Source organism: Pelophylax lessonae (genome assembly GCF_965119305.1).
Source record: "Pelophylax lessonae genome assembly, chromosome: 3".
Classification (NCBI taxonomy): domain Eukaryota; kingdom Metazoa; phylum Chordata; class Amphibia; order Anura; family Ranidae; genus Pelophylax; species Pelophylax lessonae.
In genome coordinates this window covers 77,296,530-77,305,997 of record NC_138770.1, presented here as the reverse complement: position 1 = coordinate 77,305,997, position 9,468 = coordinate 77,296,530, and positions in this window count along the sequence as shown.

Genomic DNA, 9,468 nt, shown 5'->3' with positions numbered 1-9,468 from the left:
CTCTCACCGTCCAGCCTCTCCTCCTCCTCCTCACAATTGTCCTTCACTCCACCTTCCATCATGCCGTCCTCACGTTGTTCTGGATAAAGGCAGGCTTCCGTGGCCCAAATGTTGGAGCGTAAAAAAATGATGACGCCAGATAACCCTCTTGCCCAACGTTTAACTGCTGGCTTGTCAGAACTGATAGCCTGCCACCTCCTGCCATATCAACTGGTGGACTCGGAGGCCTTTCGGAAATTTGTGGCCATTGGAACACCACAATGGGACAAAGGCAGGAAATTTCTCGCAGAAGGGCATTCCAGAACTGTATGGCCATGTTCAGCGGCAAGTGAATGTATCTTTGGCACACAGTGTCGGTGCCAAGATACATATGACCACAAACACATGGTCTAGCAAACACGGGCAGGGAAGGTATATAACTTTTACTGCCCACTGGGTGAACCTTCTGACGGCCGTCAAGCATGTAACCCGTAGCACCCGTGTAGATTTGGTTTTACCGCCACGGATTACATGCAGGCCTGCCTCTTCTCCTCCTCCTACTCCATCCTCCCTCTCCTCCTCTGCTGACTCCTCCTTTTCCGCTGCTACCGTCTGTTCCGCTGCACCGCCCCAGATCCCCAGAACCTATTCCACATGCCAGGTGAGACGTTGCCATGCTGTGCTGCGTCTGTTGTGCCTGGAAGCCAAGAGCCACACTGGTCCTGCACTCCTTTTAGCTTTGCGTTCACAGGGTGATCAGTGGCTGACACAGCTCAATTTGACAGTTGGTAAAGTGGTGTGCGACAACGGTGCCAATCTGCTGAGCGCTCTGAAACAGGGCAAAATTACACACGTGCCATGCATGGCACACGTCCTGAACATGGTCGTGCAGCGATTCGTTGCCAAATACCCTTGGGTCCAGGACGTCTTGCGGCAGGCCAGGAAAATCTCGGGCCAGATTCAGAAGATCTTACACAGCCATGGCCCGCCTTGCTGACATTCAGCGGCGACACAACCTGCCCGTCAGGCGTCTTATTTGTGACTAATACAATCAAGGGGGGAATCCTGTGCTAAATAATGATGAAAATAGAAGATCAAATAATGTTTAGCAGCTAGAACACTGGACCTATAGAAATCCAAACAATAATGCGTATCAAATAGTGCAGCGCTAAAAAATAACTATGATAAATATATTGCAAAAAATCATTGGTGCAGTGAAGTCAAAACAACCAGTGAAGTCAACAACCAACATATGAAAGTCCATGAGAATCACAAATCCCAGACATGGATCTGAGGTGGAGAGAAAAAAGTCAAAAAAGAAGGTGAGGTCCCAAGGTGTGGTGAGCAGGAGGAAAACACCCGTGGTGAATAGATAAAGGTGGCTGCTTACCAAAGGGAATGGGCCCCCAACTTAATGGACAGGCCACTCAGGCTTGAGACAAAAACACTCAGGATAGACTCTTTCCTCCACATAATAAGACATGGATCACCTCCAACCACTTCTTAGCTCTCCAAGGTATAACACACAGCCGTGGTGAAGCTTGTGAGTAGCTCCGGTATTAATGGTAAACCAAATGGGAAGGAAGAAGGAAGGAAACCATAGCGTAATCCAGCAAAGATGTTCAATCGAATTTATTAAAGGTTCTACTTACATAACACAAAACAAGTACAAGCAGACATCGTAAGATCGTGGCGTCCCGCGGTAGTGAAGTGAGCCGGCGTCAAGAGGGGCGTGACAAACGTGGTGTCCGGAACCGCCCGACCGGTTTCGTCAGATGTGACGTCGTCAGGGGGGTGGTTACCGGGCACCACAGTCACGCCAATAAATCCCCTGTATGTCCAGCACTTCCGCTCTCTCAACCAATCAATATCTACTGAGGGCGGAAGTGACGCAACTGCACCGCGGCCCATGAGGGCGGAAGTAGTAAAGTTATAAATAGTGTTCATTGATCGCAAGCCAAAATGGACTAAAAGAATAATAATGCCAGGAAACAATGATAGACCTATAATTCAGACCTATAATTTCAGCACGAGATAATTCTCTCTTAGCGTTGGCTCCTCGCCAATTGGGAACAAAATGGTCAAATGCCACAAATAGAGTATTATGAGGGTCCTTATGATGGCACAAATCGAAATGCTTCGACACACTATGGCCAGGGAAGCCCTTTCGAATGTTGGCTACATGCTCCCCCATGCGTATTTGCATGGTACGCAGAGTGCGCCCAATGTATTGTTTTCCACATTTACACTGGAGCATGTAGACAACATTTGGTGTCGAGCAGGTAATGAAAGAATTAATAGGGTATTCTCTTCCAGTAATTTGAGACCTAATTTTTACTATCTTTCTACCTTTGAAAGCGTTAAGAGAGCAGATGTTACATCTCTTACAAGGATAAAAATCCTTCAATTCCGGGAAAAATAGGGGTTTACGAGGCCTTTCGATGACATTGTGGGCCACCTGGTGCCGCAAAGAGGGGGCTCCTCTAAAAATGACATTGGGCCGTTCAGGGAGAGCAGGGCCCAATATCCTGTCATTTTTAATTACAGCCCAATGCTTCTGCATAATTTTTTTAATCTCATAGTGTTGCGTACTGAATGATGTAACAAAACAATTTTTAAAAGGTTTACTGTCACAATTGGTTCTTACACGTGGGGCCAACAGGGTTGATCTTTCCATATCAGCCACCTCCCTAATGATTTTATCCAAAGAATCTGATTGGTAACCTCTATCCAAGAACGTATTCTTCAATTGTGAGGCTTGTGAAAGGAAACCATCAAGGTGTGTACAGTTTAGTCGCAGTCTCATAAACTGTCCCTTGGGGACAGCCTGCAACCAAGATTTGTGGTGACAGCTGTCCACTGGGATAAAGCTGTTACGGTCTGTCTTTTTGAAATAAGTAGATGTAACCAGCCTGTCCCTATCAACAATCAGATTTAAGTCCAAGAACTGATATTTGTGGTGCTACTGGTACAGTCCAGTTTGATTCCTCTGTCATTAACGTTGAGAGTAGACATAAAAGAATCAAGAGAGCCCTGATCTCCATCCCAAAGGAGGATAATGTCGTCTATGTACCTACGCCACAGCACCAGCTGGGGCGGACGGTCCCTATAGACGACAACCTCCTCCCACCTGGCCATGAATAAATTGGCCAGGCTGGGGGCAAACTTTGCCCCCATGGCCACACCACAGCATTGCAAATAATAGATATTGTTAAACCCAAAAAAATTGTGAGTCATGGCAAAATTTAAGATGTTTAAAATAAATCTTATTTGTTCCTTGTCAAGGCCACTAAGGATGTTTAAGTAATGTTGTACAGCCTCAATCCCCAATTGATGGGGAATGATAGTGTACAAAGACATTACGTCGGCCGTGGCCACGATCATACCCTCCTTCCATGTAGCATCTTTGATACTATTAAGAACATGTGTAGTGTCCTTAAGATAGGATGGCATTTGTGACACTAGTGGTTGGAGGAATTCATCTACGTATTTTCCAATACGAGAACAAAGGAAGTCAATCCCACTAATGATGGGACGACCGGGAGTCTTATTTGTGACTGCCCAACGTGATGGAACTTAACGTTGTATATGCTTGATAGGCTGCTCCAGCAGAAACATGCAGTTAACCTGTATGAACTCTGTGGCAGGACAGGTTCTGGGGAGCTTGGGTTTTCTTTCACCTCGCCAGTGGCTGCTCATGCGGGACTCATGCAGACTTCTGCGGCCATTCGATGAGATGACCAAACTGGTCAGTCACGGCCAGGGCGCCATCAGTGACATTGTACCTTACGCCTTCTTTCTGGAGCGTGCATTGCGTTGTGTCATTGATCAAGCCGTCGAGGAGCAGGAAGATGAGGAAGTCGCAATGTTGGATGAATTCCCAGTGGGTGCTACTCCATCTGAGACAAGTCAACAACAGGAGTCTGAAGAGGAGACAGAGGAGGATGGCGCCGGGGCGTTTGAGGAGGAGCAAGAAGAGCATGCTTTAAACCTTTCTGGGATCCCTGGTGTTGTCCGTGGATGGGGGGAGGAGAATGAGGACGACATTATCCTGGATGATGAGCTGGAGCCAGGCCACTACACCGCGTCCAGTTTAGTGCGAATGGGGACCTTCATGCTCCAGTGTTTTAAGGTGGACCCCCCGTATAAAAAGCATAAGGGGCAAGGACCAGTACTGGGTGGCAACGTACTTAGACCCCCGGTACAAACAAAAAATGGCGGAAATGTTACCGCCATCACAGAGGGCGGTCAGAATGCAGCACTTCCAGGCCTTGCTGCGAGAAATGCTGCATTCTGCTTTTGCGTGTGCTGGCTGGAGGAATTTCCACTCACAGAGAAACAGTTGCGGGTAGCAATCCAACAGTGCCTGCAAGAAGAGGGCGGTTTGAAGATGTGTTGGTCACTTCAGATATGAGATCCTTCTTTCAGCCGACCCATCGACAGCTGTACTCCGGATCCAGCATCAGGGAATGCCTAGACCGACAGGTGTCCGACTACATCGGGTTAACGGCCGATGTGGACGCTCTGAGGAGTGATGAACCCCTGGACTCCTGGGTGGGAAGGCTTGACCTCTGACCAGAGCTTGCACAATTTGCAATGGAACTGTTGGCTTGCCCCCCGTCCAGTATCCTGTCTGAAAGGATGTTCAGAGCAGCAGGGGGGATCGTGACCGATAAGCGCACTCGCCTAGCTCATGACAGTGTTGACTACCTCACATTTATACCAAAATGAATGAGGCATGGATCTCTGAGGAATTCAACACATGTGACCAGTAGACCATGTTTGATTACAATTCCTCATGACAGGCCACAAATATCCGCCAGACCGCCATCCACCCACAACAATTTATGGTCCTTTTCTTCTGTAAATACAGCGGCATAAAAGGCATTTCATGTCCATTGAATGCCTAATTTTTGGGGCCTTTCATGGCCCACAATTATTTTTTCTGTCAATGCCTAATGTACCTCCAGCCACAGAATACAACATTCTTAGCTGTCAGGTAAACCCATGTGGACTAATTTTTGGGGCCTATACTGGCCGACACTTACTTCTGTAGCCTGTGATTGCCTAATGTACCTCCAGCCACAGAATACAACGTTCTTAGCTGTCAGGTAAACCCATGTGGGCTAATTTTTGGGGCCTGTACTGGCCGACACTTACTTTTTTATCCTGTGAATGCCTAATTTACCTGCATCCACAGAATACAACGTTCTTAGCTGTCAGCTAAACCCATGTGGACTAATTTTTGGGGCCTATACTGGCCAACACTTACTTCTGTATCCTGTGAATGCCTAATGTACCTTCAGCCACAGAATACAACGTTCTTAGCTGTCAGGTAAACCCATGTGGGCTGATTTTTGGGGCCTGTACTGGCCGACACTTACTTCTGTATCCTGTGAATGCCTAATTTTTCAGTTTGGAATTGAAAATCAAAAGGTCTGTAAACGTTCCGCCAAATTGTGGAATGGATGTGGACCCATTTTACAGACGTGTGAATGGACTCTATATGTATTTGACATGTATTTACCGACTGCTGTCAGTTCTGGCTTATTTGGGAAAAAATAAATTTTTTTGCTGTAAAAATAATTTTTTTAGGGCAACTTTTCCAATACCAATACTTCTGTTATGACATTGTCCATGTGGTGAGACTATTTGTGCACAGCTAGTAAGTGTTTTGTGGCTGCAAATATGACCTAAAGGTTTTTAAAGTTTGCCTCCCATTAAAGTCAATGGGGCCCGATGTGAACTTGCGGTTCGCGAACATTTGAGAAACTTTGTGGCTAACGTTCGCTAACCACCCTGGCCGATGTTCGTCCATTACTACTTATCCGAGATTCTCTCCATGGCCTTCTTCAGCGCTCGTGGGCTTTGCCTTTTGATGTCACTTCAAGAGCACTGCAGGTCCTGCACTGATGTGCGGTGGTGGAATCTCTGCCACAGCTTTGTCTTCAGATTCCTCATAATGGTCTGTTTGGTCAAATTTTTGCATGGCCCATCATAATGCCGGAGGAGGATTGTCTGTGGAAACAGTGTAGAGTGTGCAGACATGCTACAGGAGATGAACAGAGAGTGTGAGGACAAGATACAGGAAATGGTCAGAAAGTGTGCGAACATGATACAGGAGATGGTCAGAGAGTGTGCAGACATGATACAGGAGATGGTCAGAGAGTGTTCGAACATGATAAAGGAGATGGTCAGAGAGTGTGCGGACATCATACAGGAGATGGTCAGAGAGTGTGCGGACATGATAAAGGAGATGGTCAGAGAGTGTGCGGACATGATAAAGGAGATGGTTAGAGAGTGTGCGGACATCATACAGGAGAGGGTCAGAGAGTGTGTGGAGATGGTTAGAGAATGTGCGGACATGATACAGGAGATGGTCAGAGAGTGTGCGGACATGATACAGGAGATAGTCAGAGAGTGTGCGGACATGATACAGGAGATGGTCAGAGAGTGTGCGGACATGATACAGGAGATGGTCAGAGAGTGTGGGGACATGATACAGGAGATGGTCAGAGAGTGTGCGGACATGATACAGGAGATGGTCAGAGAGTGTGCGGACATGATAAAGGAGATGGTCAGAGAGTGTGCGGACATGATACAGGAGATGGTCAGAGAGTGTGCGGACATGATACAGGAGATGGTCAGAGAGTGTGCGGACATGATACAGGAGATGGTCAGAGAGTGTGCGGACATGATACAGGAGATGATCAGAGAGTGTGCGGACATGATACAGGAGATGGTCAGAGAGTGTGCGGACATGATACAGGAGATGGTCAGAGAGTGTGCGGACATGATACAGGAGATGGTCAGAGAGTGTGCGGACATGATCAGGAGATGGTCAGAGAGTATGCGGACATGATACAGGAGATGGTCAGAAAGTGTTTGGACATGACATATGAGATGGTTAGAGAGTGTTTGGACATGATACAGGAGATGGGGTTGGAGATTGTGGACAAGAGACGGTCAGAGACTAAGGACACAGCTGATAGCACAGAGAGATAAGGAGGTGTACAGAGAAGATGGGGTGATAATCATCTTCAGTCCTGCCATGTCAGGTCAGTCCCTGGACTCCTCTGCTCACAGCCCAGTAGTTCCATTCACCAGTGTCTCGGAGGGCATGCCCCCCTTATTCAGGGCAGCAGTACCCACTAGTAGTACCAGCCAGTAGTACCTGCCAGCAGTACACACCAGCAATACCCGCCAGCAGTAGCAGCCAGCTGTACCCACCAGCAGTATCATCCAGCAGTACCAGCCCTGGAAGACAGCCAGCAGCAGCAGCCACCAGCCATACCAGCCTGAGGGACAACATCAGCCAGAGATACCTCTAGGAATCCTGAGGAAGAAGTGTAGACTGAGGTCAGTTGAGGTGCAGGTAAACCGCAGTGCATCCATGTGAAAGCAGCCTTAGGCCCCTTTCACACGATCGGTCTGATCTGGTCCACCTGTTTGTGTTTCAGGTGGACCCAATCAGACCCTCCATTCACCTCTATAGAGTGGTAGGTGTAAACGGACATATCTCCAATCGGATCCACTTAAAAAAACAGAAGAGGATCCGTCCCCTCCTGTCTGGGCAGATTGGATCGGAGGACCCAAAGAGTAGAGTGGGCTGTCTCTGTGTCTGCTCTGCATATGCTGACCTGTCATCTACCCGCTCCACTCATTATGGCTTATGACTGGTTACCAAGTCGCTAAAGTGGCGGTATATATACACGGTATATATACACACTTTTTTTTATTTTTGAAGTGGGATCTTGGGTGAGTTCCCACACTTTTTTCCCATGACTTGACCCCTGGGCAGCATGATGTCATTGTGCATGGCCCCCCTCCGCCCGAGCAGCGCATGCGCAGTTGGAAAGTTGGCCCGCGGCCATGTTTTTACTGATGGAAGCTGCGGCAGCCCAGGGACAAAGCCAATTTTCCGCGATTCTTCCCGGGATATGGGTCTGAATTCTGTGAACGTCCCGGGAAAATTGGGACAGTTGGCAACTATGAGGGTGGCTCCTGCAAGTCAAAGCAACCATTGTATAGGCGGAGACTCCACACAGCGAACTTTCAGAGGCTGATTATGGTAAAGGAAGACATGAGAATACAGCTACATATAATATAATATTACTTTCTCTCACTGTCACTGACAGCCCCACTTTGTACAACAGGTGACACGTGACCACCCCAATCAGGGCCGCTGATAGGGCAGTACAACCAGCCCTGTTGTACCGGGCCCGGGCTCCATCAGCTCTACAAGGGGCCCGGGCAGCATCACAGTAAATTTCTGCATGTTCAAAAAAAATCGTTTTTTCTAAACCTTTTCCTAATTTGTAATTTCTTGGGGGTGTAATTACATTTTCCTGGGCCCTATAATGACAGCAGAAGGGCCCAGGAAGTGAGTGCAGTGGCGGGACTTTTTTTCCATTTTCGGGTCGCATGTATACATAGGATTTAGTTCCATGGTGATTTGCTGCAATATAGTCCTGGCTGCTGCTGTCCACTGCTTTGCCTGGCGGAGGGATACAATAATTCTCTGCTCAGCCCCGCCTCCCCTTACTCAAGTGCAGAGTGTGATCATGTACGGAGGCAGATTGCTCAGCAGCTGACAGGGAACAGCAGGAGGACAGCGTGGCTGGATTGGACACAGTGAGTGAAGAACAGAGGATAGAGTCCTCACTGTGTCCTATGATCTCAGCATAAAAATCACACAGGCTACAGGTGCCCTGTCACAGTGTCACATGAATGCTGGGGATGCTGACTTTAAGCTATGACTGTAGTGAGTGTTACTGCATAACAAAGTCAGCATCCCCAGCATCCATATGACACTGTGACAGGGCACCTGTAGCCTGTGTGATTTTCATGCTGGTGATCATAGGACACAGTGAGATGCTACTTTAAACTTGTGTTTGGGGGACAGTAAACATGTGCAGTCAAACCACTCCCCTTTAACCTCTTCCCGCCCATTGATGTATCAGTGTTCTGTCAGAATAGCGCTACCTATCAGATTCTGCTAGCAGAAGTGGCATTCGGAAAGAACAACTTACTGCGCATGCACCATGTGTTCCAACATGGCGACTATGCGTTCCAATAGGTTTCCTAATGTGACAGAACACCAAGCAGCAGCGGACATCTTCTTACACCCACGAAAGTCTGGAGTTTTACATTTATTTTAGCAGTAAACTCACCTTATATACTGAAATAGACTATTTCACCGCAGCCGAGTGGAACAGTCTATTTCACTATATAATCAGTTTGTCGCTGAGCAGTGCGGGGTGTACCAAGGTGGCCGTCACCACATTGGCCGCAGGTTTCTCGCTATATTTACTAGAATACAATAATAATACAAATGTAATACTGTGATTTATTCTATAAGGTCAGTTTACTGATAAAATAAATGTAAAATTGAAGACTTGCGTGGGTGTAAGAAGATGTCCACCGCTGCTTCGTGTCATTAAGAAAGCTATTGGTATGCATAGCGGCCATGTTGGAATGCATGACGCA